The sequence below is a fragment of the Camelus bactrianus genome, chromosome 9 (assembly GCF_048773025.1).
Source record: "Camelus bactrianus isolate YW-2024 breed Bactrian camel chromosome 9, ASM4877302v1, whole genome shotgun sequence".
In the NCBI taxonomy this organism is placed as follows: Eukaryota; Metazoa; Chordata; class Mammalia; order Artiodactyla; family Camelidae; genus Camelus; species Camelus bactrianus.
In genome coordinates this window covers 63,035,106-63,060,227 of record NC_133547.1, presented here as the reverse complement: position 1 = coordinate 63,060,227, position 25,122 = coordinate 63,035,106, and positions in this window count along the sequence as shown.

Sequence of the window (25,122 nt, the reverse complement as noted above, 5' to 3'; positions counted from 1 at the left end):
TGCCCATAGGTGGGACCTCCACGTCTGGAAAAGGATGCTGCTGGATGGGAGGGTGAGGGTCAGGTGGAGAACGTGCGAACCCCGGGCTAAGGAGTGGCTAACGGGAGCCTCTGCAGGTTTATAAACTGGCATGTGCATCAAAGAAATGTTCTCCTATCTCCCCACGGGACCCCAAAACATAAGGCTCTAAGGAGTCAAAATGCACAAGTCCATGTGATCTTTGACCTGGATACACCGAGGAGACCAACCCCCTCCGCAACACACCTGCACGGCCACATCACACAGGTACACACACAGGTACGCCCAGCTTCCCAGGAGCAGGCCAGCCACTCCCGGCACTATTGTTTAGGGAAATGAGCCCCACGGGAATTATACTACTGCCACATTCTAAGCTTTGACATTCATCCAGTGGGAAAAGGGACGCTGGAACCAAGCTTCTTGGACTAACACCTTCTCCCCCAAGACCCAGGGTTCTTTCTGCGAACAGCGCCATCTTCTGGCCAAAGCAGGCTGAGGCGAGGAAAGGGAAAAGCCATAGCTATGGGTTCCTTCAATCCATCTGTCTCTCAAGGGATGCTTAGGGAGCGCCCACCTCATACCCAGCAGAAGGCAGAGAACAAGGGAAGGCTGTCCCTGCCCTCAGGGTGCTCATGGCTCCTGATGGGGACAGAGCTTCACAGTTCGTCACACACATGAAAATGCCATTACAGTTGTTCTGATGGTAGCTGTCCTCTGCTACTGGGCAGCTGGCTGCTTTGTGCCAGGTGACTGACTCCCTGTTTTGTTTAATCTTCTCAGCAGTGCATCCAGACATGGGCAGCATCTCAGCTCCTTCCTCTCTGTCACCATTGATTCTGCTCCCACCCCACCCCCATCACGTTCTCTCTTGCCCTCCCACGGGCTCCATCCGCCTCCTTCAGGTCCCGTGTCCAGTCCCCACCCCTCCAATTCAACATCCATGCTGCAGTCGGAGGGAGCCTTTTGACCTGTCATTGTCCCACCTCTCAGTGGCTCCCCACTGTCTTCCAGCTGAAGCTCAGACTTATCACAAGGCCTTTCAAGTCCCGTAGCTTTGGGCCCCTTCCAGCCTCAGCTCATGCTGTGCTGCACAGCTCACTTACTGCAGCCACGATGAACACACATGGGACACATTCCTTGACTTCCGCCCAGCTTAGTGTGGGCTGCAAAGCCGGCCTGGACTTGGGCTGTGCTGCATGCAAAATGGATTCGAAAGTAACTCAACCATATGATCCAGCAATCCCACTCCTAGGCATCTATCTGGAGAAAACTCCAAAAAGATACATGCACCCCAATGTTCACAGCAGCATTATTTACAATAGACAAGACATGGAAACAACCTAAATGTCCACTGACAGATGACTGGATAAAGAAGATAGATTAGATAGATAGATAGATAGATAGATAGATAGATAGATAGATAGATAGATATAGATGTAGATAATGGAATATTATTCAGCCATTAAAAAGGATGAAATAATGCCATTTGCAGCAACATGGATGGATCTGGAGATTATCATACTAAGTGAAGTAAGTCAGACAGAGAAAGACTATCATATGATAGCACTCGCATGTGGAATCTAAAATATGACACAAATGAATGTATTTACAAAACAGAAATAGACTCACAGACAGAAAGTAAACTTATAGTTACCAAAGGGGAAATGGGGGAAGGGATAAATTAGGAATTTGTGATTAGCAGATACAACTACTATACATAGAACCAGTGAACAACAAGGTCCTACTGTATAGCACAGGACTATACTCAATACCTTGTAATAACCTTTATGAAAAATATAAAAAATATATGTATACATATATGTATAACTGAATCACTATGCTGTACTCCAGAAACTAACACCATTGTAAAACACCTATACTTCAGTTAAAAGAAAGAAATTCAGTTATTTACCTGCATCTCTTGAAGACCCCTACGAGGTTCCAGATCATCATGGGCCCTTGGCTAAAGCTTCCTCAGTGTCCTTCCTGCTCTCTCCTCTTCTCTCCAGCCCTCCCCCTGCTCTGGACTGTAAGCCCTGACTCTCAGCTCCCTCCCCAACGCCCTGCTCCCCCTGCTCCTGCCAGATCTTGGAAGTCCTCCCCTCCCCTTTCCCCCTCCCTTCACTTCTGCCTCTTTTTTCCATCTTCATAACGAAAGCTGGGAAGCCACTAGAAAGGCCCAGCGCTCCCTGGAGCACACAGGTGAGGCAGATGCCCAGGCACAAGGAGGGGTCTCCTTGGCACGGAGGAGAGATGCTTCCGCAAATCCACTTTGTCGTGTTTCCCTCCCTTTTCAACTCACAAGCCCTGGTTGCTTTTTCCAGCTCAGGCTGTCCCTTCCCTGAGCCACCCCCGGGGCAGGAAGCGCACCCCTCCTGTGGGCTTCCCCAGAGCTTCCCTCCCTCACAGCACTTGTCACACTCTCCTCAGATTGCCTACTGATTGTCCCGTGTCCCCTCCCCGAGTTCAAGGCCTAAGCAACACTCTGCTCCTCACCCCAGCCCAGAGCTCCCCAACCTTCCTTAGGGTGGATTCAGTTGAAATGAACTAAGAGCCAACCCAGTACCATGACAGCGGAGGAAAGCGTTGGGTGGGGAGGAAACTCTCCTGGGACACAGACACGACCATCGCTAAAAGGCTTCCTCATTGGTTCCCACCACGTGGGACCACCCTTGCCAGAGGCAAAGAAGGGTGATTCTCCTGCTGAGTGTGGAACAAGTCTTTTAGTAGATACCTGGCACCAAGTGTCAAAATGAGCAACTGATCTATTCTCCCCCCTTTATCTGATCTGATAGGGAAATACCTTCCTGCCTCCTCTGGGCATGAATCAGGACAGAATAGCTCAAAGGTTATCATAATAAAATTTGAAAACATAAATAAAACCTTTTCCTTATGAGGCAGGACAGTTTTTACTCCAATCTCCCACACTGGTCCCCCTTCCTGGGCTGTGGCCCTTCCCAAGGCGGCAGTACCTGAAGGAGGCCTGTGATCACGTGGAGACAGGAAAAGAGAAGGCCAGCTCTGGCTGAGACACAGAGCCCACTGACCTAGAGTCCCTGCACCCTGCTCACTGCCTGTGGCCCTGCAGAGGGGCACCAGAGGGGACTGCATGCTTCAGACCCACACCAGAGACTGGGTCCGTGAAGAGAGGGACCCACGGGGCCAGAGGCCCAAGGAGAGGCAAGGCAGAGAATCCAAAGGAGAGGAGTGTTCATTTCAAGGGACTGCAAGAGCAGTGGTCACTTGTAGGGGTGGCCCTGAGAGGCACAATCAGAAGATGCATTCTGGAAGATGTTGGCTGAACATGAAGGAAAAAACTATTTTGTATCCCCCGGGCTCAGTGTGGGTCTGACATACTGGCAGGGAGGATGACTGATAGCAGGGTGCACCAACTTTCTTGCTCCCTGTTAAGACCCCATTATTGGGGCTGCACTTATATTTAAAAAGTGCAACCCACTTACAGACCCTACTTTTAAGACGGTGGCTTGGCTCAATAGAAGGAAGAAGCCAAGCTACGTGAGTCACACACAGGTTGTCCAGCTTACAGTCCTGGTCTTCCCATCATCCCAGTCCAGATAGCAGGTCTTGGAATGAATGAATGAATGAATGAATGAATGAATGAATGAGTCTCCTGGGACTCTAGACCTCTGTCAAGGCACTCTCCAATCTGGAGTCTTTCCAGCTGACAAGCAGTCCCTCTGTGCTATCTGAACTACAACCATGGAATCCGTGAGCACAATTAACTTCTTGTTTTTAGCTGCTAAGTGTTGCTGTAATTTCCTACATAGAAATACTAACCAGAGCAGGGAAGAGTCCAGGCATGTGCTACATAATTCAGTAGGCTGGGAAATACCCTTGCTATTAGAATAAACAGACCTAAACTCAAATTTAAGTTCACTTGGGCCAGTTGCTTAACCTTCCTGAGCCTCAGTTTCTCCAATCTGTAAAGTGGGAACAAGACTGTCCTCACTGTGAGGATTTAAGTAGCTGTTACAATTATCCCCATGAACTCTGAAGATGGGGCCAGTGCAAACATGAGGACTGCTAGGATGAGGACACCCAAAATCAATTCGTGGGTGGAAAAAAAAAAAAACACCTGTTCTGACATTCACAACATGTTGACCCAGTTCTGTGGGTAATCAGGATTCCGTGTCTTTCCAGACTAAATGAAGAATCTGGGGCATTACCCCGATGGCAGAAATCAGTGAAATTTCATGTATCCTCTCTCTGTTTTTGCTTTAATTGGTATTTTTTTTAATGCATTAGAGAAATTCCCTGTCAAACTACAGAAAATTGGTGCAGAGGAGCTGAGAAGGCAAACATGATATAACATCTCTAATACGATTCTTCCAAAACCGTAACTGAACTTGTGTCACAGTTCAGCAACGAGGCTGCTGCTAGTGGAGTCTGGAAACTTTGAAAAGAGCACTGGGGTGCTTTAGGTCGGGGAGAGGCAGGTGGAGGTCCCAGCCCTGGAATGGAGCCAGCAGCGTGCCTGGAGTTCACCTTTACTCCTGCAGGAGGGACACCTGTCACGTGGAACTCCAACCACAGGGGGCATGAAGGAGCCTGTTCAGGAGCCCCCAGGTGACAGATCTAACACCAAGGAGGAGAGTGGCATGGTGCTAATTTCCGCATGCTACACAACATGGCTTAGGTGCATGCAGGACTCAGAGAACGGGGATCCTTGCAGGTAGGCAGTCTAGGGAGCCTTGGTGGGGAGCTCTTAACATGGGTACCACATTCCTGGGTGAGCCCCAAAGATGCTATGATCCGTGAACACCAACTAGGTGGGGAGAAGGAGCAGGAAGATGGAGGATGCCATGAAAGGGCAGCGGGGGGCTCCCTGAGATACCAAGGTGTGCTCAGAAATCTCCAGGTGAGGTTGACAGTCCTATAACAGCAAACGGAGACCCAAAGCCAGAGACATCGGTGGTAGCTGTAAGCATGACACACCCAGGAGGCAGGGACGGCATGAAAGAATCCAGGGTTCTGCAGAAGGAGGATATTAGTACCTACCAGAGAGGAGGTTGCGGGGGACTGAAGGAGATGATTCATTCACAGAAGTTACTGAGCACGTGCAAAGTGCCAGACACAGAGAGCAGTACACGGGGCTGGGCCCTCAGGGAAGAGGGGCTGGCAGAGCCCCAGTTTCCTCCCCTCCCTCCGAAGCTGCCTTCCCATCTCCTGGGAGTCATTCTTCGGGGTATCTGCTTCTGAAGCCAAGAAACAGGTAGAAAGCGTTGTTTCCTTTAATAAATAAAATCTTCTCCTCACCCTAGCCTCTAGGAGGATTCTGGTAATACAAAGTCAAGAGGATTTTGTATGTGTGTATGTTTTAATAAACAAGAATCATTTCCCCAGCCTCATGTTAAACAGAAATCTCTTCTTCAGGATGATTTTTCGAAAACAAAAATCTGCAAATTATAATGGCCTCGCCATCACCTGGATGACAGAACAACTCCTCCAGACGCAGGGCTTGTAGAAAGAGGGGGGGTGACGTGGCTCCAAGCCCACGCCACCCCTGGGGCCCCTGAGACCCAGCTGTATGACCCAGACACACCTCTGACCGATGGCACCCCCAGTGGCTTCCCCAAAGGCGTGTCAGCATCCCATTCGAAGCCGGCCACTGTGGGTGCCTTTCTCGTTTGTGTCCTTGGTGTTCCGGGGCTTCCACTTCTCCGCTAGTCCCTCTAAGACTTGCAGGGATGGAGCCAGGGCTGCACCCTGTATTTGTTGTGATTCTTTCTAACTAGGTAGATAATTTCTCAGGGGCAGACGTCTATAACCTGAGCTCTTCCACCTCAGTGAGGCTTTTTGCAAACATGAGGGCTTATTCTTTTCAAAATACTCCAACATCCCACAGGTATGAGAGAAAAAGTAACAATAATAGTAATCCCCTTCTCGACTGATTGGCTCAGAGCGTTTTTTGAGCAAGAGCCCAGCAGGTGGCCTGGCAGAGCACTTTAGAAAGGCCTCTGTCCCGGTGCGGCTCCTCTGAAAGGCCCCACACCGTCTCCCATCACTGGGTATGAATAGTCAAATGCATTCCCCAAAGGAGCATCCTGGCACACCCATGTCCAGGGCCTCATGGCCTCAAACAAGCAGCAGGGTTGATTATGGGACTTGAGCTTAACCTTCCTCACACAGCCAAGAGAGCCTTCCTGTCCCAGACTGCCCAAAGAATCAGGCACCTGTTTTGCATTCAATCAGCTATTGAGTGCCCAGTGCGTGCCTGGCCACAGCAAGGGCTGTGCTTGTGAAAAACTCCTTTGAAGACAGAAAAGGAGCGATCCCGAGGGGGAGATCCAGAATGTGCTCCCTAAGTTCGGTGATGAGTGAAACGGTATTCATTAGCCACCGTGTCATTAAGGAGGAAAATCACCACCAAATGGAAAACGTATTTTCCATTTTAATAGTGATGGAGGCTAATCAAAACCAGCTTCAAATCTGAAATGTATTAAGGAGCCAATAAGTAACTTTGATTCAAGCAATTACTTAAAATTGAAATTTGCTAAGGGAGGAGAATGAGTCATTCATTAGCACAGTGACACTTGGCACCTGGCAGGAGTAGGGAGTCCTGGAGGTGGAGGAGACGCCAGGGTGAAGATTGGTCACTGCTTCTACCTCGGTGTGTCCTGCAAGATGGGGAGGCTGCTCACCCGCCAGGTCCAATCACGACTCATTGCTTTTGTCCTTGAGTCTTTGCAGCCTGGGTTTCCTTTACCTTCGAGCTGTCTTTAATTTGAAAGCATCTCTGAGTGTACTGGTTTGGTCCCCCACCCCACTAAGAGGACCCTGAGACGAAGTTTTCAGTGCAAGTTGTTAACTTGGGAGGTGAAGGGACCACTAGCAAGTGTGGCAGAGTGCCACGGAGGAGAAGGCAGCCAGCAAATGACGTGCTGATAACCAGTCACCACAGGGATGATGTGGTCGGCAGAATAACTGCCCCCAAATATTTCCACATCCTAATCCACAGAACCTGGGATCATATTATGCTATGTAGCAAAGGAGAAATGAGGTCCCACCTGGAATTAAGTTTGCAGATGGATTTACCTCAGCTGATCTTGAGATGGGACAGTAAGCCTGAATTATCCAGGTGGGACCAGTGGAATCACAAGAGTCCTTATAATGTGGGAGAGTGGGGAGAGACGGAGTCAGTGATGTGAAGACTCAACTGGCCGTTTCTGGCTTTGAAGATGGAATGGGAAGCCACAAGCCAAGGAAAGCAGGAGCCTCTACAAGCCAGAACAGGCAAAGCAATGCATTTCCCCTAGTGCCTCCTGAGAGGTCCTGCCCACACCTTGATTTCGGCCTGGCAAGACCTTTTTCAGATTTCTGGCCTCAAGAACTGCAAGATAGTGAATTTGTGTGGTTTTAAGCCACCAAGTTTGTCATGGTTTGTTCCAGCAGCAGGAGAAAAGACAGGTGACTTTAGGAAACTCCCTCGGGCTTCCTGGGTCTGTAAGTGACTTAGTCTCTTCAGGCCTGCTATGACAAAAGGACCCCATAGACTAGGTGGCTTATCAACAATGGAAACTTACTTCTCACTGTTCTGAAGACTGGGAAGCCCAAGGTCAAGGCATTAGCGGTGTGTGGCGAGGCCCTGGTTCATCGGTGATTATGTCCTCTCTGTGTCCTGATATGGCTGGAGGGGTGAGGGCGCCCCCTAGGGTCTCCGTTATAAGGGCACTAACTGCATTCGTGAGGCCCCACCCTCACGACTTCATCACCTCCTCAAAGCCCCACCTCCAAACACCACCACACTGGGGGGTAGGTTTCAACACATGATCTTGGGGAGGATGTGAACAGTCAGTCTATGGTAGCGTGTAAACAGGAAGAGGCAGGATGGCCATTCTTGTGCACGTGGCCTTAAGGGCCTGTTTCCATCCTGGATCCATCAGTAGGATGCAGGGAACTTCCCTTAGGCCTGATGGCCAAGCCAAGCTCCCCAATCCAGCTTTAGCCAGAGGCTATCACGTATTTACCCAGCTCTTAACACGCTTGAGTGTGACGCTCTCTCAGGCAAAATTCCAGAACAGAGACAAACCCAAACCCCGTGGTGGTCTGAAAGAAGGGTTCAGGTTGGGTCCAGGCTGCAGTGACAAGCACCTGGGCCCTGCAGACACCAGGTCCAGGGAAAGGAGAGGGAGACGGAGGCTCTGGCCTCAACAGTCCAGGCACTCGGATCAGGTATCAGAGATGTTCCTTCTGGGCTGCCTCATCACTGATAGGTAACGGGCCTTCTAGCCACCAGCTAACAGACGAGAGGGTGTCTTAGAGTGAGCGGCTTCCCTAGAAACAGACCCTAGGATGGAAAGCCCATGAAGAATGTTTTTTGGGCCAAGTGCTCCCAGGAGAGACACATGACAGGGGGTGAGGAAGGTGGTGTCGGGCAGAGAGAGGAGCTGACTGCAATGCAGGGGGTGATGTGGTGGTGACAGGCCTCAGCGGGCCCTTAAAGTTGTCCTAAGTTGAGGTAAGAGGGACCATGCCTTCAGAATTGTACCCCCTCTCCATTAGCCAATAGCTAAGGGAATGGGCTACACCTGGGGTGAGGTGTCCCCATGGCCAAGGGCAATTTCCAGCGAAGGATGTAGCCAGAAGACATTCCCAGCATCTGGGGAATGGATGCAAAGGCCCTAAAGATGCAGATGTGCGTGCAGAAGCCCCAGCATCCGCTGCAGAAGAGGGCCCTGCTGGCCACGGCAGGCAGTGGATGGAGCCTGGGTGGAAGGGGTAGCTCCTTATCACCTCCAATCCTGGCAGACGGGCCGCACAGCCCCCCACACCTCCCAGGATCCCACAGCGGTGCCACCTCCCTGTCCTCAGGCCCAGGCGACCTCTGTGAGCCAGCCCGTCTCCCCTGCAGAGGTGCTAACAGAGACATCAAAGCCGCCGCATCTCACTTTCAAGAAGCTTTGAAACACGCTTCTGAAACGGTTGTGCCCGGGAAGATTAAAAGTCTCCCTATTGAAGAATCAGAGGGTCTCAAGCATCAGAACAGAGTGGGTGGGCTCACGGACATAAAAAAGTGGAGTGCTATTGTGCACCAGGCAGTGGAAGAGAAAAGTCAGAATAAAAATACGTGGTGGATCTAAGCGGCAGTCTTAGTTCCAGAATCTCCAAGGTGGCAGTGCAGGCGCCCAGCACCCCAGCTGAGGTCAGGAAGTGAGCAGACTGCCAGGAAAAAATCAAAGGCCTTCATCAATTCACTCAATCATCCCCTCATGCAGACGTGACTAATGAGCACCACTAAGTTCCAGGCGCTGTGCCAGGGCCCTGGAAACGGAGGGAAGAGGACAGACCTGTCCCTGCCCCCGAGGTGCTGACAGCCTGGTAGAGGAGCCAGACTGTTTAATGTGACATGTGCTGAGATGGAGAAGCACAGGGGCCATGGGACTCATAGGGAGTCAGGGAGGGCTTCCTGGAGAAGGCAAAGCCTGAGCTGAGCACCAAAGGATGCACAGGAGTGACCTGGGTAAAGGGGGGTGGGGAGAAGAGTATGAATGCGGCAAGAGGGAAGAGAGGTGAGGCCGGGGTTGTGGTGTGATTGGGTCACACAAGGCCACGGAGACCAGGCCAAGAGTGAGGACTTCATCAGGAGGGCAGTGGGAGCCACGGAAGGGTCTTGAGCAGGGGTGTGACGAGATTCCATCTGTGGGTCAGGACAATGGGAAAGCCCTACCAGCCACTGAAGACCTATATTGAAAACACCTCTGTGTTTATAACCCACAGCCCTGACCCAAGACTGGAGGGCGCTGGGCCGGGGGCGGGCAGCGCAGAGGGGAGTTTGAAGGACAGGGGTCAAGGCCCGAGCCCCTTGGTTTGCCCTTCATGACCTTGTCCTTTTCTATAAAAACCCAGACCCTTCTGTCATAGCGCCCCCATTCAAAACACTGCCATGCTCCAGAGACACCGAAATCCTTGAATTCCCCCACAGTCCGGTGCTGGTCCACCCCTCCGGGCCTTTGCTCGGCCTGGGACGCCCTCCCCTGCTCGCTTCACCTGGCTGACCCCTGCCTGTCCTCGGCTACCATCTCCACCCTTCCCAGGCTGGTCAGACGCTTCCTCTCAGAGCTTACCAAGCCCCAGCGCGTCCCTGGGGCAGACTCCTGTGGCATCACCTATTTACATGTCAGAGTCCACCAGTCAACCTGTGTGTAAGAGTCTGGCTCTGGAAGGGCAGGCTCCCCAGAGCACACCAGGCCTCACTCTGTCCGTAGCCGGCTAGTTCTGGGCCCGGAAGGGTGCTAGGCCTTCCACAGACATCATCTCTTGTCATCCTCAAATATCTCTGCCTGGCAGGTGTCGTGAGTCCTGCTCTGGATGCTCAGAGGCATAGACAACTGGCCAAGGCCACAGAGATGGTTGAGAGCACACCAAACTTTGGATCCAAGTGCAACCCTTCCCCAGGCTCCTCCAGCCCAGTTGTCAAAGTGCTCCACGGAACGGCAGGCAACATGTCCATCAGAATGGTCTTCTGTGTCCCAACCGGAGCCTCTGCTGTGTAGTCACATGGACGCGGACTCCCCGATAGGGCTGCTAGTCACTGAGGGAGACTGATTCAAGTGAGAAAGGACAGCATCCCTCACGCCATCACCACAGTGTCCTGTGAGCTCCCACATGTCAGCTTTCCTCCTGGACCCTGAACTCCATGGGCTCCCAGTGAGCGTATCTCAGCAACCTCGCCAAACCCTTCCCCCTGGTTTCTCGGAGAGGCTCACACACTTAACGCCGTTACAACATGTCTCTGAGGTGAGGAGCGCAAATCAGAGCAGCGGGTGGTTCTGTTTGTCTGTGGGACCCTGGAGTGGCCCAGCTCCAACGAGACCCAGCAGCCCCGGCAGCCTGGCGCAGCAGCTGCCCCAGCAGTGGGCCTGTCGGGGCTGGGCTCAGGCAGCCCTGGACCCATCCAGATTTTCTGCAAGAGCTGAGACATCGCCCCTATTTACAACACCATCACGTTGGGAAAGCCGCCGGGAGGGCAGGGCCACCTCATCAGTGTAAGGTCGGGAGCAGCAGAGAGCGTGAAGGTGCCGACAGTAGCCTGTTTGAGATGTTGAGATCGGTAAGAGGCCTTTCAAACCAGCTGCTTTGGCCGGGATGTGAATGCACTGACGGAGCCTGAACGGGAGAACCTGAGGAAACCTTGAGTGTTTACATTTAAACTCAAATCACGTGATGGGCATGACCTTTCTGAACGGAAAGATTGGGGAAGTGAGGAGAATCTGGTCCTTAAAGGACCAGCAGATGCAGGAAACCGCCGTGTCGTGATGTGAACAGCATCTTCCCTTGTTGTTCTTATTTATATTTTATTAGGACTTTATTGAATGTTTTCCTGTAGGTCACTTGAAATCCTTTGGGGAATAAAGCAAAGCAAAAATAAATGCTTTGAATTAAAGCATAGGAGGGACGGCATTCCAGAGACAGAAGTGAGCAGTCAGGTAACCACAGGGGAGCTCTGAACAGACACCAACCCCTAGCCACAGGCAGCAGCAGCTCCCGTCTCCACGTGGCTAAACCAGATGCTTCCCATGTTCCGTCCATCACCCGGCACGCTTAACCCTGCATCCGGGCAGCCCAGGCTCACAGGGACCCCCTCCCTCCTCGGCTTTCCCAGCCTGCACTGTGCATATGAAAGGGCAGGACAGGTGAGGAGCATTTCAGAGTCTGGGGCTCCAGAGCCAAGGTACCTGGACTCCAGGCCTGGTTCTGTTTCTTCCTGCTGTGTGACCCCGAGCACACCTGTCACCTCCTCACCTGAGATGGGGTCAATTTCACAGAGACCTCAATGAGGCCAGCACGCACCTCAACAAGAGGGTTTGGGGCTCATGGATGGATGCAGAATGAGCCTTAGGCAAATATCAGTTCTAAGACTGAGGACTGGCCCCTGGGAGCCAGCCTCCGTGATCCAGGGCCACTCGGCCTCCATGGAGAAGGAAAAGCCCAGGGTGTCTCCGAAAGTGAGCCAGAGGAAAGACAGCACTCCAGAAAGGGGGACCCCCACACACAAAGGCTTGAGAAGGGGACAGCCAGGCTGGGCGGGCGGCTGTCTGACGGGTGCCCAAGGGAAGGGGATGAAGCTGGCTCTCTGGCCTAGATGTTGAAAACTAAGCAAACAGACCAACAAGATTAATTCACAGGCAGACGGCTCAAAGCACAGGGTGTGTGTCACCTGAATGCTGTGTAAATACTGTAAGCAGATGAACCAGAGAAGAATTCTTTGATTGATCCAAGTGACACGGGTCCTGGAATTTTTGCTTTTTGCTTGTGTTTAAAGAACTGAAATGAGATCTTTGCCAGAGAAGGAGGCACTCCTGGTTTTGGCAAAAGTTAAAATTACAAGTGCCCCCGTATGCCCTCCATAAATACCTGTGGAAGGAGGGATGGGAGGGAGGGCGGGAGGGACTACAAAGCTCATTAATATTTCTCAGGTGCACCCATCTTGCCAGCAAATTGGAGAAGAATTGCAATTTCATCAGCTGGAGCCCCCAGCTCCCTGAGGAGACAAACTCTTCTCACTGGTGTGTTAATATTGAACTTCAGGAGAAAATGGAGCCTTCCAGGCTAGAACCTCCAAGGTTAACATCGCCCGGGTCTTATAATGAATATGAACACTTGTAATTCTGAATTCAGACTTGAAGGAAGGGGAAGTGCAATGGCTGGCAGGGCACAACGAGGAAGCCACTCCACCCCGAGACAGAAACGAGTTCAGAGACCCCGGCTTCTGGCTCAGGGCAGGAGTGGGATGGGCTCTCCTCCCTTGGTCCACGGGTCAGGTCCTCGGGGTCCCTCCCTGGCCATTCCTCCTGCATCCCACTGCCTCCTGCCTGCATCCCGAAGGGGCAAGCTCTCCCGGGCTCTAGCTTGGACTCTAAAGCCCCACCCACACCTGCTACAAATTAAAATGTCTAACAACACACAATGATTGAGCACCTACTGTATGCCAGCTCTGTGCAAAGTACTTTTCATGCATCATTTCCTTTGCTCCTCAAAGCCACCCTGCTGAGAAGGTAGTATTGCCCTGTTTTACAGAGAGGGAAACTGAGGTCCAGAGGTCCAAGGTCACACCACTGAAAGAGTCAGAGCCAGAATCACCACCTATGACTGCGAACCTGCGCTCCCAACCCCACCAGTCATTGGTGTACAAACAACGGAATTTTTGCTGTATTCCTGCCCCATCTGTACTATTATTTACTTAGTATTTTTCTTTACACTGACTCCCTTTATTTTTAAAGTCAAATAAATGTACTTAAAGGAAACAGTGCATCACTATGGTATGTAAAAATAGTATCACTTCTCAAAAGCAACCAGGAAAGAACACCTCAAGTGTAAACTGCAGCTGGGCACGGTGGGCTGCTGAAAGCACTGGCCTGGGTTCTGCTGGCTCTTCCTCCCAAAGGGAGATTAGCACAAACCAGAGGGCTCACTGCTACCAAGCCACCTCCCTCACCAACACAGGATTGATAGAGATCCCAAAGGGGTCTGTTTCTCACTCTGTGACCCAACACTGTAAACACTATTTTGGGCCCTGACCACATCCCCCTAAGACTAGCCCACCCTCAGTAACACCTGGCCCACCCTGGAAATGTGGGAAACGTTGCCCCTCCTGTCCTGGAACCCAACCACTCTCAGGGCTTCAGTGCCCACCCTCATCTTGAGGGCCTCCAAAATGTGTGTCTGCAGCCCAGGCCCCCACGGCCAGCTTCGCAATGGTCAGGTTCTCCCCAGCAGGGATCACCCAAAGCCCGAGGCCACAGTCAGTGTCCACTTGCACACACCTGGGCCACACACGTGTGGATGGTACCACCATCAGCCCAGGACCTTAACTGAAAAGGGGTGAGTCATTCTCCCCTCCTGCCTTATCCCCAGATCTTACTCTCAACATCTGTAAACATTCCCTGCAAAACCCCAGGCTGTGAGCTAGGTGGCAATGACTCAGCCATATGCACCATCCCTGAGTTCTCAGTTCAATGACAGATAAAGGATGGCAGTGCATCCAGCCAGCTCTAACGGGGCTCGGAGGAGGTTTGGGCAGACACACATGGGAATCGTTTAACTTGGTGGGAGGAGAGGCTTGGGGAGTTTACAAAGAAGGTAATGCTTACTTCACAGTTAAGAAAGCCTCTCTCTTCCAACGCCACATGTGATTCTCAAAATGGTTAACTTAGGGATGCCTGGCCCCATTTTACAGATGAAGAAGTAGAAATGCAGCAGGTATAGGTAACACAACATCACACTGGCTCTTCGAGGTGGAGCCAAGACTGAAACCCAATCACCTAATTTGATTCTCTTTTTCCCATATTCTACTGTTTCCAGTAAGAGCACTTGGATAATATTCAATGACCAAATTCCTACACCTCCAAGTTGCGTGCCAAGTCCTTGAGTCCAGGAGTTACTGCTTGTACTTCTTTGTCTCTCAAGGAAGTCCCCACCATCCTCCAGTTCCCCCAGTGCCATGCCCACAGTTCCCTGCAAATCAGAGGTGCTTAATCAAGCCTGTTTGGGGGGGGTGTTAAGAGTAGGAAGAGGAAAAAGAGGAAGAAGCAACAGAACACAGTCCCCGGCTTCCTTCTCGCTGGGGAGTCAGTGCCCAGGGACCCGGAGCAGTGACAAGACGGGTGCCTCTGTAAGGGTTCCCAGAAGAGGTCACTTTGATGTTGGTTAAGGGAGGCAGATTGGTGAGAAGGGACCCAGACATCGCTCAGAGACTGGGGCTCCTTCAAATACTGTCCACCTCTGCCAGGTCAGTCAGCAGCCATGCTGTCCCCAGCCCAGCCCTGCTTTCAGAATCCGGAATGGAAAATCCAGTGACGCCGAGTCTCCTTGAGACCAGCCCTTAGCTGAGAACCTCAGCTCCCCCTAGTGGCCACATGGGGTCACAGCACCCAGCAGGGCTGCAGCTCTAAGTAGGAATCCAGGCGTCTGGCTAGAAACGAGGAAGGTCAAGTCCAGGCAGGCAGGACATCTGGTCCTGGCTTGTGGGCCCAGCCCCAGCCTGAGAGATGCCACGCCAGGCACCCTGGATACCCATGGAAGCTTCATTAGTTCAGCATCTGCATGTTTGGGAAAGTTCTCTTCCTCCAAAGGACTTTCATAGCCCACGTTTCAGACTATCTCTGAGCTAGAAATTAATCACACTACTATTGACACTCTCCCGGCTGTAAAAGTGCCCCTAAGAGGTTTCTCCCCGTTTCCCGTCTCTAAATGATTGATAGTTTTTAACAGCTATTGTTGCGTCAATGGCAGCTGCTTATTAAGGCATTTACCAGAGTTTTCTGCCTCTTTTTGCCCTGGAGAAGAGAGCAAGTTTCCTGGTTTTCAGTAGTAACAGTGTTTTCGGGCAATCTCGGCGCTGTTCACAGGCCTGAGCCTCCCACAGGTCACGGGCAGAGGGGGAAGAACAGTCAGGACCCTGTGTAGGCACCTACACCGGGCCTGCTCCATCCTCCCTGGTCCAGGGGGCCACTCAGCGGAGTCTGGATGGCTCAGCCTGGCGGGGGGGGGGGGGGGCATCTCCTAGTAGTAGTGTAGCATGAACAACCCATAAAATACCTCCTTGGAGAGAAATTGCCTTTGGAATATCAGCTCCTTAACTGCCTGGTGGACATAGCCCAGAAAACCTGCCAGAGGGTGATGTGGATTTAACTTGAGCAGCAACAGGAAGGCCTTTGCCAAGAGGTGCGAGTAACTTGCCAAGCCCCTCCTGGGGCCCATGGCTGCTGTGGATTGAGGGAGGGGGGGCCGGTGCACCGGTGATGGGTTTTCTGGGAATCGGCTCCCTCGTCTGTGCCGTGCACTAGCTGGGCCCCCGACGGCTGGACAGTTTCCAGAGGCAGGACAGGGAAAGAACAGCACAGGAAACCGCAGAGGTGACTTCCGCAGACGGCGCAGAATCCAACACATATAGCTCTGTGCTGAGTGCTTTCTCTACGCGCATTTTGGCACTTAATCCCCAAACAACTCCATGACAGAGGCTGTTATTAGCACTCTTTCAGAGATGAGACTGGGGTTTAGAGAGACTAAGGGATTTATTCCAAGAGCCAAGTTCCAGAGAGGGGAGGCAAACCCATGTCTGTCTGACCACACGGAACTTCCAGACGCCGAACAGGCCCTGTCCACTCCTTCCCCACCTCCAGGCTCTCTGACCTCCCCTGTCTCATACCTCTGCACCCAGACTCACCACTGGCTCGTCCCAAAGCCACCCCTGGGGTCAACACACAGCCACGTCCGTTCCCAGTCAGATACCTGGCCCCACTGCTGTCACCCACGGGGCATGATGCTCTCTCCACTGAAGTCCCCAGTCTGCCCTTTTTGAAGGTGAGGGAATCGTGTTACTGTGGCCGTAACTGTTCTGTTTACCTCATGGCCAATGATCTCTCAGCAGCTCCCTGGGGTGAGGGATGAGGTGTTCCCTCCACCCCCAGGCCCTCTGCCCCGGGTCAGGCAGACCTCATCATCTCTCACCTGGACCCACTGTGGGAGGGGGACCCACTGTGGGAAGGGTGTCCCACAGGTCTCAGGTTACAGTAGCCTGCTCCCACCCGTCCTCTTAGCAACTGCCACAGGGGGGCTCCTAGCACTTAATCCCTTGCTCCCCCCATCTTCCAGTCCTCCAAAAGCTCCCCATCGCTTTAAGAAAACCCAGGTTTCTTACCTGACATGTCGAGCGTTCGATGATGCCACCTGACCGACCTCTCTGATTTAGCTCCCAACACCCCCGCTGCCCACAGGTGGTGCCTGTTCATGTGGTCTCCCCTGGATCCCCTGTACTTCGTGGTATCTCTGGACATCTGTACGTGATGATGCCCCTCTCTTTGTGATACCCTTCCTTTCCATGTGGTTCTCTACCTGGGGAAAGGTTATTCAGCTTGCAAACCCTGGCTCAAGGGTTGTTCCTCCCAGACGATGTCCCTGGGGTCTCTGCCGACCCCTAGGCAGAGAAAGCAGTGCGCTTTACAGGGCCCTTCTTCGGTGCCCAACGCATCCATCTGCTGTCCTCGGCTCTCACCACTTTGCATTCTAATGACTGGAGTGCATGGCTTTCCCCTTGTCTGGGAGCCCCTGGAGGGCAGGACAATGCTTGATTAATGACTATATTCTCGGAGCCTAATGCAGGCCCTGGGAGTGGCTGACAGTAAAAGAATTTGTGCCAAGTGAGCAAGTAGAAGATGGCACTGCAATGGTCCAAGCACGAAGTGGGGAGGGCTGGGATGAAGTCAGTGGTGATGGAGGTGCAGTTGAGAGCTGCCCGTGAATTTGAAGATAGTCTCCATCCTGGCTGTACCAGTAACTATGGGTGAGTCAGCTGGCCTTTCTCTAGCCCTCAGTTTCTGCCTTAGCAAAATGGACTCTGTAGCAATGTATTGTCAGTCTCTAGCAACCTCCCGGAAGCCAATGAGACAACATGAGGCCCTTGATGACAGAGAATCACTGTGATTTGATCCAGCTTGAGGGTCGTTTCCACGGGTTGGGACGTTCTAAGGAGCTTGGTGCCAGAGGCCCATATTAAACTGGGCTTTCAAGGATGAGTAATATGTGGGCAGATGGATGGAGTAGAGAGGACATCTGTACCAGTTAGAGAAAATGGTCTGGGGAGATCTTGGCTGGAGGAGGGATAAAGGCAAAGTAATTAAGCCCCTTCTGAGCACCTGCTGTATACTTGGCACATCACAGCCTCTTACTTCCCCCTCCCAAGAATCCTCTACAAGCAAAGGTGAGGGGGCTACAGTCAATTTCTGCTCACCAATGACGCTTTTAAGAAAATGATAAACCACCTACGAAAAAACATATTCATGTCCACATTACAGAATGAACTCCACATCAACAATAAAAGGACAACCAACCTAATTTTTCAAGTGGGCAAAAGACTAGAACAGACACATCACAAAAGGAAATACATGCATGGCCAATAGCCCCATGAAAAAAAAGACCAGGATGGTTGGCCATCATGGAAATGCAAGTTAAAACCAAAGTGAGATACCACTACTCGTCCACTAAAGTTCAAAAGACCAATACCAGTGAGCGCTGGCAAGAATGTGGAGCAACCAGAACTCCCTTACACTGTAAGCGCGAGTGCAAGATGGCACAACCCCTTTAGAAAATGACTGACAATTACAACGTTAAATAAGCTCCTCCCTCTAAGCCATCAATCCAGCCCCAAGTATCTACCTGAGAGGAACGAAGATATACGTCTACACAAAGCCTTGTAGGTGAATGTTTAGGGCAGATTCATTCATCTTAACCCAAAACTGGAAGTAACCCTAATATCCATCAGCAAGTGAAGGGATAAACACAGCATGGTGTATCTATACAAAAGAATCCTGTTCAGCAATAAAAGTAACGAATTATTGACACGTGCAACAATATGGACAAGTCTCAGAAACACTGAGCTGGAGCGAAAGAAACAGTACATTAAAGGACATATGGAGGAGTATCTACACTGCGTAACTGCACTGCTACAAAATCAATCCATGGACAGTGTTCCCTGTGATGACAGCAATCAGAACATGGTGCTTCCACATGGGGGTAGGAGCGGCGGAGAAGAGACATGAAGAATGATGGGCGCGGTACACACCTTACTTAGGGTGCGCCTACAGGGGTGAACACGTTTGTCAACACTCGTTGAAATGAACACCAAAGATCTGTGCATTTTGGTGTATTGTAATTATCCCTCAATTTAAAAAAACAGATTATGTAGTCAGACCGTCTGGGTTCAAATCCTAACTCCAATCCTCCCCAGCTTTGTGACCCAGGATAAGCTCTGAAATTCCATTTCCTTGCCTATAAATTCCTTGCCTGCATACATCACGGCTAGTAAGTGAGATCACTCACCAGTGTGAGGGGTTTGTGTGGGAGCCCTGAGACTTGGAAAAGCATACAGAACATGTGAATTGAGGAAAAGCAGCTTGCCCATGGCCCGCAGTGAAGCAAGTGGAGTGAGACACAGGCGAGAATGAGCTTGTGTGGACAGACACCGGTGTGCCGCCAGCCCACACACTGTCCCATGAGGATGAAGCCAGGCCAGAATCCTTGGGAAACACCAGTGCCAGGAGCCCTGTGTGCCTCTGTGGCCTCAGACGCAGAGGTTGACTTTGCCATTTATAAAAGTTTTCTGGGCTGCTGGAGGCTGCAAGGAGAAGATGGATGGATGTTGCCCAGTGATTTGTAGTGGGAGGTCTCAGCGTGGAGAGCAGGGGACACCCAGATTCAGAGAGTGGACAGAGTGCTATATGGGGAAACTAAGGCACGTGCACAGAGGGATAAGGAAGCTTTCTCTCCATGGCTGCCCTGAGCCTGTGGGGTGTGAGTGAGCCCAGCCCCACGTGCCCAGCATGCAGGGGCATGCATTGTGGCTCTGAGTCCCCTGCAAACCCTAAGGGCACCCAGCTCCGGCTCTTGTTAATGGGGCTCACCCCTCTGAAGAGCCATGAGGACTGAGGTCAGATGCCCATGGACCTGCTTGTCCCCATCAAGGCTCTTTGAAGAGCCTCCTCTCCACAAACGACACTAATTTGTGATCCCTGGCAGGGGTCCACCACATCCTGCATCTGCCAAACTAATTATAAAATGGCTGGTTCATGGCCTCAGGTGATCCCTGCACAAGCACCAGTTAGAGGGAACAATGACCACAGGGAAAAAAAGAATTAAAAAGCAGGGCTGTTAATGACAGTAACAATCATCATACTGACCATTATTTATCAAGCTCCTCTCGGGTGCCCTGTACATTACAGATATTATCCCCAATACTCCCAATGACCCTAAAGTATCATTTGCTTCATTTTCCAAACCAGGAAACTAAGGTTCAGAGAGGCTAAGAAATTTATCTGAGGTCACACAGCAGACTTAAGATACGAGGACAAGTCTGTGATACTCCAAAGTCCAAGTTCTTACAGGGCTGTCCACCTACTACGGGGTCCCTTGCCCCATTAGGGGAGGGGGAACTTCAGTCCCCCTACAGCTAGATGAGGTTGAGTCTGGTCCGTCGACCCGTTTCCAGGAACACAGCCTGGGTTCACATCCACATCAACAGCTGCTGGAGCCCCAGTGGTGACCCAGTGAGAGCCCACTTCCCAGGGACAGAGACTTGGGGTGGGTACCATTGAGAAGAGAGGTCACACTTCTATTACCAAGTCTTCTGTCCTGCAGGCAAATGCCAGGTTTTCCCCCAAGGTAACAAAAGTATGTGTTTTTCACATGACGGTCTCTGCAGCTAAGAGTAGCCACCTACTGTGTGTCGTTCACCTACTATGTGCCAAGCACCCCTCAAAACACATGGAGGTGAACAGCTAGGGAAAAACAGATACGGAAATAGGCAAGAATAAGAGGGCAGGCTGTGAATGGTGCTCAGCCCTCAAGACAAATTCCAGCGGGAGCAGCAGAAGAAGGGAAGCTAACGGCCATCAGGGGAGGTCTGGCAGAGGAGGAAGCATTTCATCCAGACCAGAAGCAAGTGGGCTGTGCACATGCAGAGCTGAGGCAAGAGGCACTCAGCGCAGGGGAAACAGCAGAAGCAAATGCACGGAGAAGACGGGTCTATTCAAAAGAAGTGCAGGAATGATTCACTCACGTGATCAACAAACAAGTTTGTCCAGGAAGCTGAGGGGCACAGGAAGGCAGAGTGACTGAGGGGTCTTGAATGGCAAGCCATATAGATGTGGCCTTAGGGCAGAGGGGAGGGAGGTCTGGGCAGGTGAGTGGGAAGATGTAGGTGTCACTACAGGAATAGAGGAGTGGCTGGAGAAGCTAGTAGTGGATGGAGAGGACTGATCTGGTGAGGAGGACCTGAGCTTTATCAGTCCTGCATCCCAGCAGCCCCTGAGCACCCCTCTCCTGCGTGTAGACGGAGAGAGGTCCCCGCCCTCAGGACAGTGGGGACCTCAGGACTGCCTGAGCCACAGTCCCGCAGGCTGCACCAAGTTTGAAATCTTCACTTCTTAATTCCTGTAAATTATCACGCTTTTTCTTTCTCTCCACTCATTGACTTAGTGTCTTTGACACTCTTGCTCATCAGAAAAAATCATCTGCAAACAGAATGGCATAGCAGTGTAGCATATTTGAGTATTAGGGGAAGAAAACTGACTCAAAAAGAAAAGCTTATTTCAAGCAAACGCATCGTCAGCCCACGCACACACACATCCCCTTTGTGCAATTTCATCCTCTCCTGGGAAAACAGGCCCCACCTGGGAGGCGGACACCCATCAGAGGGCCCATGGGAGGCCCAGAGGGCAGGAAGGGAAGTGGAAAATGCTCCCAGGGGAACAGGACCTGCAGGGTGGGGGGGGGGTCGGGGGTAGTTAGGAGGTGTGGTGGGGGAGGGGCTGGCTCCTGCCTCTCAACCCCCATGACTCCCACGCCTGAGTGGGACTCAGTAAGTCAGAATCACTGGGGCAGCTTGTTGACAATGCAGATTTCCAGGTCCCCAGACCTACTGCATCCAAATCAGAGGTGGGGCCTGAGAGTCTGTATTTTTTAACTAGTTTCCCCAGGTCATGCAGATGACCATACAGGTTTGGGACGCACACTCCAGCCCTGCCTTTCCAGTCAGAAGGACTTGCCTTCTCTCCCCCAGCTCCCTGGGGTCCCTAACCACAGCCCCTAGGGCCTCCTTTTGAAAGCCCTGCACTGGGGATAGGATCCTGAGCCCCACCCCGCATGTTGTGGGAAATCCCACCTGGATTTCTGGGGTGGGGGACTGTGCCTGTGTGCAGGCCGGATGGCAGGAATGCCTCTGGCCGGCAGGGTGTTCTGCCCACTTTGAGTTCATTGCCTGTGGCTCAAGCCTCCTCTTCCACCCTCGGGGGTCTGGGTCGGGGAGCCCCTGGGCCCAGGAGCCTTAGCTTCTCCAGGTGCTCCACAAAGTTCGTCTCTCCTAGGTCCAGCTACCTGTCCCATCCTGCAAAACCCTATGAAGGATACACCAAAAACCCTACACCCTTCCCAGTTCGGGAAATCTCATCACAAGGGCTGATCAGCCTCCTCCACCTCTACCCTTCCAGAACTTTCTTCCCTCTAATCCCTCCTCCTCTTCCCTGGACATGGGGCAGGGGAAGGAGACACTGAAACTGGTAACTTTTCCTTACTAACTTGTCCTGTATATGGCATATTTATATTTCTTTTATTAAGTTTTTTTAAATCAATGAAGCTCTTCTCTGTCCACTGGCTACAAACAAGTGGTTTTAAATGAAATGCCACTGAATACACTTAACACAACAAATAATGAAACAAGGGCCCTCCCTTGTTGAAGGTCTGCCGTGTACCAGACCCCATCATAGAAGCTTCCCATACCATTCCAAGAGGCACATTGGATCGCCTGGCAGCTTTTTAAAAATGCTTATGTCTAGACCCCATTCCCCTGAAATTCTGATGAAATCTGCTCAGGTAGGTGTCAGGGTGGGCCCAGGCAATGGGATTTGTTTTAACCACCCTGTGATTCTAAATATACAACCAGGATTGAGACCCACTGACTTGGTTCAGGCCAGGTAGGTGTTACTAGCGTCTCCATTATTCGGATGTGGAAAACTGCTGCCTAGGGCCTTAGGAAGAAGTGGAGTTGGGAGGAGGGGATGCAGAGCAGGGGGTACCCAGACTGGGTAATTGGCCAGGCTGTTTGGGGCAGGGGAGCTCTGTGCCCCCCACCCTGGTGCTGTCTAAGCAGAACCTGTCTGGGAGTGAGGACACAGGGTGTGGCCTTGGGCCATTCACAGCAAGTTACGGGGGGGGGGGGGGGCTTTGGGCAGAGGAAACAGGCACTAGCCCGCAGGAAAAGAGGACAACGTTTTTCCTGCCTGCTTAGGCATCCACCTCCCAATGGCATGGACTGGCAGTTGCCCCAGACAGGAACCAGGCTGGGTTCCTGTCCTTCCCTGGGGGCCAGGCTACAGCCAGAGATCACAGCTGGCTGGGTTGAGGTGGGAAGTAAGAACAAATTTCAGATAGGACGGAATTTTGTTTAGAAAAAAAAAAAAAAAGCAGCCCAGTGAATAAAATATCATACAGAGGGTGGTGGTAGTACTCTGGCCCCAAATCCTCCCGCTTTGATTCCTACACTGGCAGTGGAGTAATAGTAGGTATATAAAATTAGCAGCTGTTGTTACATTAGCATGTGTGACACATGCTGATGAGGTGCCTGGGTCTGTGAGAAGGCTTCAGACCAGGAGGGCAGTGGGAAGATGCTGGGGTGAGTGGAGAACCCTGGACTGAGCCCCCTGCACCTCTCAGAGTGGCTGAAACACACCCAGGACAGCCCCCACCCCCGTCCTCCCCCTGGCCCGCCAACTCTGGGGGTCGATTTTCCTCTTCCGTGGGATGAAGCGTGGGATGACGCCCCCTCAGCCTGTCGGACCCGACATCTGCTTCCCCAAGAGCATCCTTCCGGGGCCTGCAGCGATACTTAATATTCCCCATCAGGCTCACGGAAGACATTCCGAGTGTTAATAAATTCAGGACATTCTGCAATTCTGAGCAGCTGGTTATTTCAAAGCAGCATTTCATAAGGTCCAGCGGGCAAACCCTGCCCAAAACTGAGACTAGACAGACCTCAGCCATCAGAGCACCTCTCCCAGGTCTGCCGGCCCAGGAGCGAGTCACCCCACAAAGCTGCCACCCCAACTGTTTAGAGTCGAGTTGTGGAGGTTGAGGGGGGATACTGGGTCTACCTCAGGCGGGAGTCAAGGGGGCCCTAAGCCATGATTCTCAAAGTGTTTTTGTGAGCCACCCATGTCACCCGCAGTGCCTATAAAAATGCAGATCCCAGAGCCCCAGCCCTGCCTGTTCAATCATTAGGAGGGGCCTAAGAATCTTCATTTTTTAACAAATTCCCCCGATGATTTTGATTCATAGAGATTTGGGAAACCTGAATCTGAGAACGTGGTGAGAAACCATGTGGTCACCAGGGAGGCCAGCCAGATGCCCCAGGCCTGAGCTCCCGCAGTGGCCTTCGCCTATATAATCTCAGGCAAGTGTTACAAGATGGAGAAAGGGGAGGGCCTCTGTCACCACTTCTAAAATTAGGAAACCTAGGGTCACATGGGCGCAGGCCTCAGCACAGATGTGTCACTTCCTCTCCGAGGTCGTGACCTCCCTGGTTGGTGTAGCCCCCCAGTCACTCCCTATCACAGGATTTGTTCACAGCACTTGAAACTTCAAAATTACTTTGTTTAGGGGTGTGTCTGTGCCCACTGTGACCTTGACAAGATCCTGTTTGGCGCTTCGACCCCAGCATCCAGCACCCAGCTGGCACCCAAATGATGTGCACCGAATGGTGGAGATGAGATCACAATTCACACCCAAGTGTGAGGACTCCAGAGGCAAGGCCACAAGTAGGGCTGGGGTGGGGCAGGACAGGCACCAGCCAGCACACACCACCTCGGCCTGCATGGCGCTGCCAGTCAAGGAGCAAGTTAGGAGCATAAAGCCAGGAAGGGGGAGTTGTGCTCCCAAGGCTTCCCAACAAACTGCCGCCCCCACCTCCTCCTCCCTCCTCTCCCCGGGATGGATGTCTTCTCTGTGGGGGTTCTGGGGGCTAAACCCCACCTCTGGCCAAGGTCAGCCAATACCCGTTATTTCCAGGGTCCTGGAAGGGTCTGCTGAGCCAGGCGAGGCCGGGGAGGAATGTTGGCAAACAGCCCGGTCACGTCCCCCGGCCAAAGACAATTGCAGTGGCGTCTCTCCCTTTCGGAGAGACTAATATTTATGCTGCATGTTAAGCAGCTGCGGCAGCTGGTCCAAAGCGAGGCCTTCAAACCCGCCCCACCGGCGCCTGCTCGGACCCAGAAGATGGACTTTTAACAAGCAGCAAATGAACATGTCAAGCCTGATCATTCTACAGCCGGAGACCAGGCCTGTTGGGGGTGGGAGGATAGCCGAGGGACAGCAACCTCATGGCACAGCTGTCCCCAATAGCGCCAACACCTCCTGTGCATAGTAATATGATTGGCCCACCCACTCTTCAGTCCATCCCCTATACCTGTCGGGTCCCGGCAGAGGCCACGGCGGCGCAGCCGAGGGTCAGAGGGGATGGGCTGGTACAACGGGTCATGTCGGCTAGACCATTCTGGGGGAGGGCGGGGTCGGGGGAAGTGGCAGCGGGCAATCAAGACC